Source organism: Physeter macrocephalus, unplaced genomic scaffold (genome assembly GCF_002837175.3).
Source record: "Physeter macrocephalus isolate SW-GA unplaced genomic scaffold, ASM283717v5 random_1075, whole genome shotgun sequence".
Classification (NCBI taxonomy): Eukaryota; Metazoa; Chordata; class Mammalia; order Artiodactyla; family Physeteridae; genus Physeter; species Physeter macrocephalus.
The window spans coordinates 1-8,336 of NW_021146354.1; the positions used below are offsets into that span (position 1 = coordinate 1).

An 8,336-nucleotide genomic window follows, 5' to 3' on the forward strand; every position below is an offset into this window, starting at 1 on the left:
CGGCGCGGCAGCCCAGCCACAGCACGGGCTCCCCCAGCAGCCAGGTCACCGCGGCGGCCACCCCGCCGGCGGCCTCCTCCACCTGCCGGCCCGCGCCCGCCGCCGCCCCTTCCTCCTGCGCTTCCCCCTCCTGCTCCTCGCGGGGAGCCCGGGGCGGCGGCGGCGGCGCCTGCTCGGCGGCTGCGGGAGCCGGGCATCCCTGCTCGGCGGGCTCCGGGGGCGCCGGGCTCGCCATCTTCGGCGGCGCTGGCGGGCGGGGACGGGCACGGGCACGCGCGCGGGCGCGCCTAGGTGTCGCGCCGAGAGGACGGCGGGTCCCGGCGCGAGGCGCGCACCGCGGGGCGCCGGCGGCTGGGTGCCTTGTGACGTCAGCCCCGGCCGCGGCGGGCCGCCTCCCGGGGGAAGCGGGTGCGGCCCAGTTCGCGCGCGGCGGGGCGGGGCCGGGCGGCCTTCCCCAGCCGCCCCGGCGTGCGAGCGGGGCGGCGTCCCGGGGGTAGCGGGGACCCCGCCCGGGACCGAGGGAGCGTGACCGCCTTTTCCCTCCCAGCTGCGGGGGACGGCGCAGTAGAGGACCGCCGCCCGGCCACTTATCTAAAAGGGAGTCAGGGCCACGGGCGGAATCAACTGGAATCCTCACTTTCTCAAGCCACCGACCGCCCAGCCCGCAGCCTTACCGGGCGTATCGGGCACCCCTCCCCCGGCAGCGCATTTCCGCCGCCAGCGACCCGACGCCCCCCGGCCCCCCCGCAGGCCCAGTGCCCTTGCAGGGAGAGATTGCACACCCATAGCATAGGTCTTTAGTACTCTGCGAATAACGTGATGATACAAAGGTTGGACTGAGAAAGGAAAGAAAAAAACAAAACATTTTGGGTCAGTTCACGAGCGTCTGGCCCTCTGGCTTCACAAGTCAGGAAAGCCAGGCCGCAGCGATGGGGAAGGGGTCTGGGGGCTTCCTCTCCGACTTGCGGGCGCGTCATCTGGCTGAAGAACGCACGCTGGCCCGTGGGAGGCACAGGTGAGCGGGGAGCTTAGAAGCAGGACCCCTTGCGTGTGTCACACAGGTTTGGGCAGCCTTGACTGCGGTCAGTCGCTCAGAATCACTCTGGTCACAACAGGTATCAGGACGGGTAAGGCGCTGTGAGGGCGTGACAGAGTCCTGAGACCTTCCTTCCGGGGCCTCACTGGCCCTGGTGCTTCCGGGTGAGTCGGGGGGCGGGGGAGGGAAGAAAGGTAAATGTTTATGCTCCCTTTTCACTATTTGCATTTTTTAAAGGTTCTGTTCTTTAATCCCCGTTGTCACTTTTCTCTGGAATAAAATGTCCCTTCCCCTTCCAGAGCGTTCTACCTGTGATGAATCAGAGCATCTTACATCCTCTTGGAGTTCACTACAGGCAACCAACCTTCTTTCACAGGATGGATGGGGCTCATTCCCAGAGCAATTAAAGCCTGTTGTTTCCAGGGAGCCTCTGGAGAATGTTCTATAGTGTTCCTCTGGGGGTCATTATATATGTTTATACCTCTGTGTACACATATGTAGCAATTCACTGATCTGTACATTGCAGATGTGTGCACTTTTCTGTATGTAGGTTATACCTCAAGAGGGTGTATTCCTAGTTCACTCAGAGGTTTACTGAGCACCTACTATGTGCCCAACATATTGCTCAGCTCTGTGGATATGGCTTCCACGCATAGGAAGTTCACAGTCCTAGGACCGGCCGGTGACAATCGTGATAACTGCTGTGACAGAAATAATCACTCAGGGCTCAGAGTCCTTACTTAAATCGTGCATCCAAAATTAGGGACAGGGTGGAGGAGTCAGGTTTCAAGGGGCTTTTTGGAATAGACGGCATCTGCCCTGAATTGTAAGGAAGTAAAGTGGAGGTTGGGAAGGGGAGGCAGTCATTTCTGTCGGGAAATCAACACGAGTGAAGTTACGAACTTGCAGGTGGAGGTCACGGTTCCTTATGTGTATTTGCAGGAGATCACCAAGGCCTCGACTGATCCACTAGTGGAAGGAAGTTTGGTTTTTGACCTGCCGGCAACGCAGCGTCTCACGTTTCTGACTTGTCTTTGAAAAGAATCGCGACAACCCGGTAGAGAGTGGCCAGGGAGGCACATGAAACAGCAATGTGGAAACAATGCCGGTATTTTTTTTCCACAAAAGAAAGACCATCTTTCCCCGGGTGTTGTCCCCTCTCTTGGTCCTAGTGCAGGAGCTTTTGAAAGATAAAGGATGCTTTATTGTGTCACCTGGCCTTTGCTTAGCACTGGATACAGCCAGCCCAGGGGTTGCGATATTCGGAGATTCTCTCTGGACTCCACAGCTGGAGGGAAGAATTGCAGGGCAGAGGAGGTGAGGAACCCGATATCCCCATTGTCCAAAACAGCACGATATGCTTTCAGAAACATGTCTGCAAGATCCGACACATTCCTCCTTCTCCCCGGAATTCTAATTATTGTTGTCAGGATAGGTCGAGATAGTAAAAGCTGTTGACAACCAAGACACATAAAAGCTCAGCTTCAGTTGCTACATGTGGCTTGCAGCACTTCTCTCCATTTAATGATAAAGCTCCCTACTCACAACTCTGAAATCTTTTCCTTCTCTCAAAGTAAAATGCTACCCAACACTGTTTTGCACAAAAAAACTGGACTGATTGCTCTAATCTGTCGTTTTCACCTCTGACCTCTAATCTACCAGCAGATAATGTCACAGGAGTAGACACTGGCCTAGACACATAAATGGGTGCTACTGTGTGTTTTTTCTTTGTCTGATTATCTTTGTGATGCGTGAATAATGTATTCAGTGCTAAGACTACGTAAAAATAATGCTGATGATGCTGAAAATAAACCTTGTCCCCTCGTTTCAACAACATGTCACGTTTAAAACCCCTGTGGGTAACCTTACCGGTAGTTTAAGATTCTCTTCTGAATTTTGCATCTCTGTGTCCTGGGGACAGAGTGATTGATTAACTCTAATGAGCTAGACGATTTGAAAATACAGATCTGAGGAAAACAAGGAAAATGGGTATGTGTCAGAGGGGAAAAAAAAAGGGAGAGAGAGAGAGAAATAGTTGTAGCCACTGAATCTAAGCGACAGTTCAGAAAATAACAGCTCAGGCAAAGAAAACCAACATACACACAGAAACTCTTAAAAGAGGCCACTCGCTTTTCTCTTCCAAAAGTAGCTAGAAAGCTTGTAATAGGAGAGAAAAACAATGAATAATTAATTCCCACTCTAGGAGGTCACATAGGCAACACCAAGCTAAGACTTGAATGAGAGGGAAATGCCCCAATATTGGTTTCTTTTTTTCCCTAAAATGTTTCATATTAGACTCCTACAGGAGGTCCTTAAATGAAGGAGCCGTGCATCGATGCTGTATTGTATTAGTCCTACAGATAGAATTTTGTGTGCTGATAATTTTGTTAAAGCAATTCTATCCTCCTACTCTTACCATATCCTCTAGTCTGTATTCCTAACTTTCCCTAATTTTTTTGCCACTGAGTCAGGAGAACCTAATAGTTCAATCTAAGCAGAGAGAAATAGGAACATCACACAACAACAGAGGGATTGGAAAGGAAGAGTGTGCCTGGTTTCCAAGGCCCAGCTCACAAAAGGAATTAGCTATTTCTGTTATGGGTTGACTGTTGTGCTTATTAGAATTGGAATATCCAACCCAGAATAATCTGTGTTTGATAAGCATTCTGTAAGGGAGGTGCTAACCAGAAATGAACCGCAAGATGGTGGCCAACCATACCCAGTTGGGGTACTCAGTTTTTCGTATTATTCCCTAATAATATACAAAAGAGCTTCATCAAGTCTTCAGGAAGGTTAATTTAAGGGACCTGAGGTCACACTACAAGAGCATATCCCAAAAAGGTACTATTTATCTGCCCGCAGGCATACACGTCAACACATACACACGTGATCAGCAAGGATGATTTCAGAGCATTGACTTCCAACCCCTTCCCACCTGCCTAGCGACTCAACTCAGCAGACTGGCCCACTGTTCCGGTCCTGTTGGAGGAGGTCACCGAGAGGACCTGACCGCTAACTGAGCCTCAAGCTGGACCCAGGCAATTGGAGGCGCCTCCCTCCCTCCCCTGTCCTTGGAAGATATGTTCTGCCCACTGTTCCAAGGATGCAGCCGGAGCTGTTCCAAGGATGCAGCCATGAGAGAGCAATGTGGTGTTGAGACCGTTTGGACGGTCAATGTAACTGAACCCCGGTAAGGCCTCTGTATAAACTCTTAGGATTCTGGCGGGCGGGTGCGGAAGTCTACCGTCTCCCCCGATGGGCTGCTAAGGAGTCTGAGCTTTGGGGCCTTAGGTGGGTCTTCAGCAGGAGAGTGAAGTGGCCTGGTTTGTGTTTCAGAAAAGTATCTGGGGCAATGGATTCCATAGAGCCTGGCAGACACACTGGAAGAGACTTTTTCCTTGTCCTTCACTAGGACTGGGGAGAGGAGGAGGAACAGGTTGGGGGCATCTTCGGAAAGGCCAGTTAGGCAGGTGGGCCCAGGGGTCTGCAGCTCAGAGCGCAGCAGGGGTCCTGGACAGGATCCAGGTGGAGGGAGTGGCCTGTACAAGAACTTGCCAGAGGGCAGGCCAGGATGAGTTCAGAGGCCAGATCAGATGGACCGCGGGGCTCAGAAAACGTGATGAGACTTCCGGACAAACAGATCAGACAGAGGGGAGTTTTGCGTATCAGTTGCCAAGTTTAGACACAATTCTGTGAGCAGTGGAGGATTCCTGAAATTGGTGGATTTTCTTTTTTATTGTCATTTCTTTGTTTTTACCAAGGAAGTGACAGACTCAAAATTCCAGTCTCCTTGAGGCCCCCGCTTGATGTCCATCATCAAAGCAAAACTGCGATGTGCTCGTCTCTAAATGCAGGTCTCCAAATCAGGCCCTCAGTCTCCAGGGGTATTCTCTAAGCTAAAGTTAGACTGGTGGAATGTACTGGAATCGCTACAAGCGTTACATCCCACAGACATCCCTTCAGAGTCTGTATTTGGCTTGTCACCTGTGACTAATTTTAGTTCATTAGAAATCAGGCACAAAACCTGGTGACTCTTTAGGCTGGGAGAGTGGCCCAGGCCCTGTTGAGATCATGCAGTCAGGCCGTGTCACATGCATCCTCTTAGACCCGTGCATAAATGGGCATAGCCAGGGCTGTTCATGGGCACGCTTAAGCTTGACAGGACTCAAGTGCCTCCTGAGCCCTCAAAGGAATTTGGAGATTATATTTAATATCGTTCACAGTATAGTGCATTTGCTTGGAGGCCAATTTATTGTAAATTGATGGTTTCTGTCTACCCCTTTGCACTCTCCTGTCCCACCCCTGCCCTAAACCAGGCCCCCCAAAACAGCCTTGGGAGCCTCCTCTGGGTTGCAGGGACAGGGGCCTGGCTGGGTGAAGGCCTTTCTCCTTTCTCCGGGGACGAGATGCACCTGAACCCAGGGTCCCACAGGCTCAGCGGCCTCAAGCTCCCCAGGTGCCGGGCCGCTGGATTTCCCACACTGTGCTAACCGCTGACCTCCAGTGCGCCTGTAGACTGTTTCCCCCCTGAGGAGGTAGTTCTTGCTCTTGCCCTGTAAGGGAGGGAGGTGACAGAGTTGGAGGGAAGAGACGCCTTCTTCGGGAATGTCTACCCCAGTGGCTCCCTGTTCCTTATGAGTTAAGCCTGTTTCTTAACCCATCCTGTGTGGGGCTGTGTGATTCCTCACAAGCCCTGTCGGGGAGGACGGGGGGGATCACAAAGACAGCCACCACCCTGGCACACGAAGGAGCTTTTACAACTGCCCTGGAAACCACAGTAACCCACAGTCGCCAGGGCAAGAAATGCCGGAGTGAGTTTTGATTCTGGTCACTCCTTTCTCTGTGTGGAGCAACCATATGTCGGGGTTGCCCGCGACGGTCCCGGCTCATGCCTATTGTCTGGCGCGGTTATTTTTTTAACAGATTTATTTTGGGCTGCGTTGGGTGTTCGTTGCTGCGCGCGGGCTTTCTCTAGTTGCGGCGAGCGGGGGCTACTCTTCGTTGCGGTGCGCGGGCTTCTCATCGCGGTGGCTTCTCGTTGCGGAGCACGGGCCTCTTCGTTGGGGTGCGGGCGTCTCTCATCGCGGTGGCTTCTCGTTGCGGAGCACGGGCTCTAGGCGCGCAGGCTCAGTGGTTGTGGCTCGCGGGCTCAGTAGTTGTGGCACGCGCTGCTCCGCGGCATGTGGGATCTTCCCGGAGCAGGGCTCGAACCCGTGTCCCCTGCACTGGCAGGCGGATTCTTAACCACTGCGCCACCAGGGAAGGCCGTGGCGTGGTTATTAATAGCACTTCGTTTTCTCTCTCAAAGGTGTCGGGTTTGGATGATAAATTATACAGGCTCCCCATCCATCTCTCATCTGTCACTAGCTGCTGAGAATGCTTCTTCTCAAAATAGAGCCACCTTCCCTGTCCAAGCTTCGTCACTTGCTGCCTGTCTACATTGCAGCGGCCCTGTGCTTCCTTCTCATCCGATCCACACCGTACACGTCTCCTCTAAAACACAGCTCTCAACGTGGGACACCCACCCAAATGCTTCCAACGATGTCCAGTCACCTAGAACCGCTAAATCAAAACAATCACAAGCCACCTTCTAAAGTCCTGGGTCATCTCTAAAAGTCGTATTTCTTTTTAGGCAGATTAGCTGCTCGCTAATCTGGACACTTGACTATCATCAGGTTAACTCTTCACCGAGTCCACACTCCAAGCAAGCCCTCACATTCATGGCTCTGCTGACACGGTTAAACTTTTTCCCATCTTCTCCAGCCCTAGCTTCTCTCTCTACAACTCAGCCCGCTCCTTGTCCGGAAGTCCTTCGTCAAGTGCAAGGAGCGTGGGTTTCACATTCACGAAGATCTGAATTTGATTGTAGATCCTAGTGTCCAGGCACTAACCATTATGTTTTATTGATCCTAAAACATACCTCCCCCCCCCAACATTTTAACATACCTGGGAATGAAATATGCCTTAAAATCTACGGCACCTTAGCATCAGTAAAATATAGTAGCTCTCTGGCTTTGTGTTCTAACACAGACTCTCCGAGTCTTGGTTTCCTCATCTTTTAAAACAGGAATAATACCCGAGTCTCAAGACTGTTGTGGAAATGACTTGAGATAACTGTAGTCGAGACCCGGGTTGGGGATATCTCCGTGGGAATCTGGATACTATGTCCAGCCATTTTGTAATCATCACCCAGTATCTCACGGGAAGGTGTACCACGTGCAAACATTGCATTGCAACAGATACCAAAGTTTGTGTCCTAATAGACTTACACAGAATCCTCTGCAGTGTGCTGAATCAGAAAGTAGTCTCACCCACAGGGGTGGGTGGCTTAGCCACGACATTCCACTGAGAAATCTGTTCAGAGGAAATAAGGGGGACCTTTCTCCAGGGGTAATTGGTCAAGTAGCTTTTAGTTGGAAAGATGTCATTTGCTTCGAGAAAACTACAAAAGCAGCTTTGTCCTTAATTTATTCCTAAGTAGAAAATCTTCAAAAACTGATTTTATGTAAAAAAATCCCCAGGTAGGTAAGTATTGGGTCCCAGGTGGATGTTTTGATACTGTTCATTTGGAGAATGTTCATCGCCCTCCCTTGTGAGAGACCCTCCCCTTGCTGTACAAAAGATTGCCCACTCTGAGAAGCCTGGCAGGCAGCCACCCACCCTGGGATACAACTACCTGACTGGCAAGGGAATCTTTCCTTCTGTGTCCTTTTGCTGCAGCCTCAGGTGAGAAGCCCATCCTTTGCAGAAGAGCCCCAGGTACAGATCATCAAGGGTTGTGGTGTAGGATTTTAACTGGAGCTATCAGTAACTATGAGGTCATGATCTGATATTCTAGCTCTGCCCCCAGGAAGAGCCTGAATCAATAATACCCCATGGCAATAAGCTCACTTAGGGACCAGGTGTTGGTTTCTAACTATTTTCTACCAAAAAGAACCAAGGCTCCCTAGAGAATTGGCTGATAGTAGGTCTGAGTCAGGAACGTGTTGCATGCTGGAAAGCAAAGACATGTTCAAAGACAATTTAATAGTTCATATCAAAAGGACACAGAAGCCAGCTTGAAAGGGAGTCCACTGACCAAATCTGGAAGACTTTAAGGATCAAAAAGAATAGGGACTTCCCTGGTGGCGCAATGGTTAAGAATCTGCCTGCCGACACAGGGGACACGGGTTCGAGCCCTGCTCCGGGGAGATCCCACATGCCGCGGAGCAGTTAAGCCCATGCACCACAACTACTGAGCCTGAGCTCTAGAGCCCGCGAGCCACAACTACTGAGCCTGCGAGCCACAACTGCTGAAGCC

General features: G+C 51.6%; 1 long non-coding RNA gene across 4 annotated transcripts; it reads left to right on the forward strand.

Moving 5' to 3' along the window:
- The first annotated feature begins 436 nt into the window (after window positions 1-436).
- On the forward strand, window positions 437-8,330 carry LOC102990776 (uncharacterized). 4 transcript variants are annotated; one of them, XR_008616810.1, is made up of 5 exons: window positions 437-1,015; window positions 1,116-1,200; window positions 1,979-2,144; window positions 3,899-4,226; window positions 6,345-8,330. It is a non-coding gene; the product is annotated as an uncharacterized lncRNA (long non-coding RNA). The 4 variants fall into 4 exon arrangements; XR_003678804.2 differs by lacking the exon at window positions 1,116-1,200 and having other exon boundaries at window positions 1,979-2,353; XR_447409.4 differs by lacking the exon at window positions 1,116-1,200 and having other exon boundaries at window positions 1,979-2,353; window positions 3,980-4,226.
- Window positions 8,331-8,336: the final 6 nt, after the last annotated feature.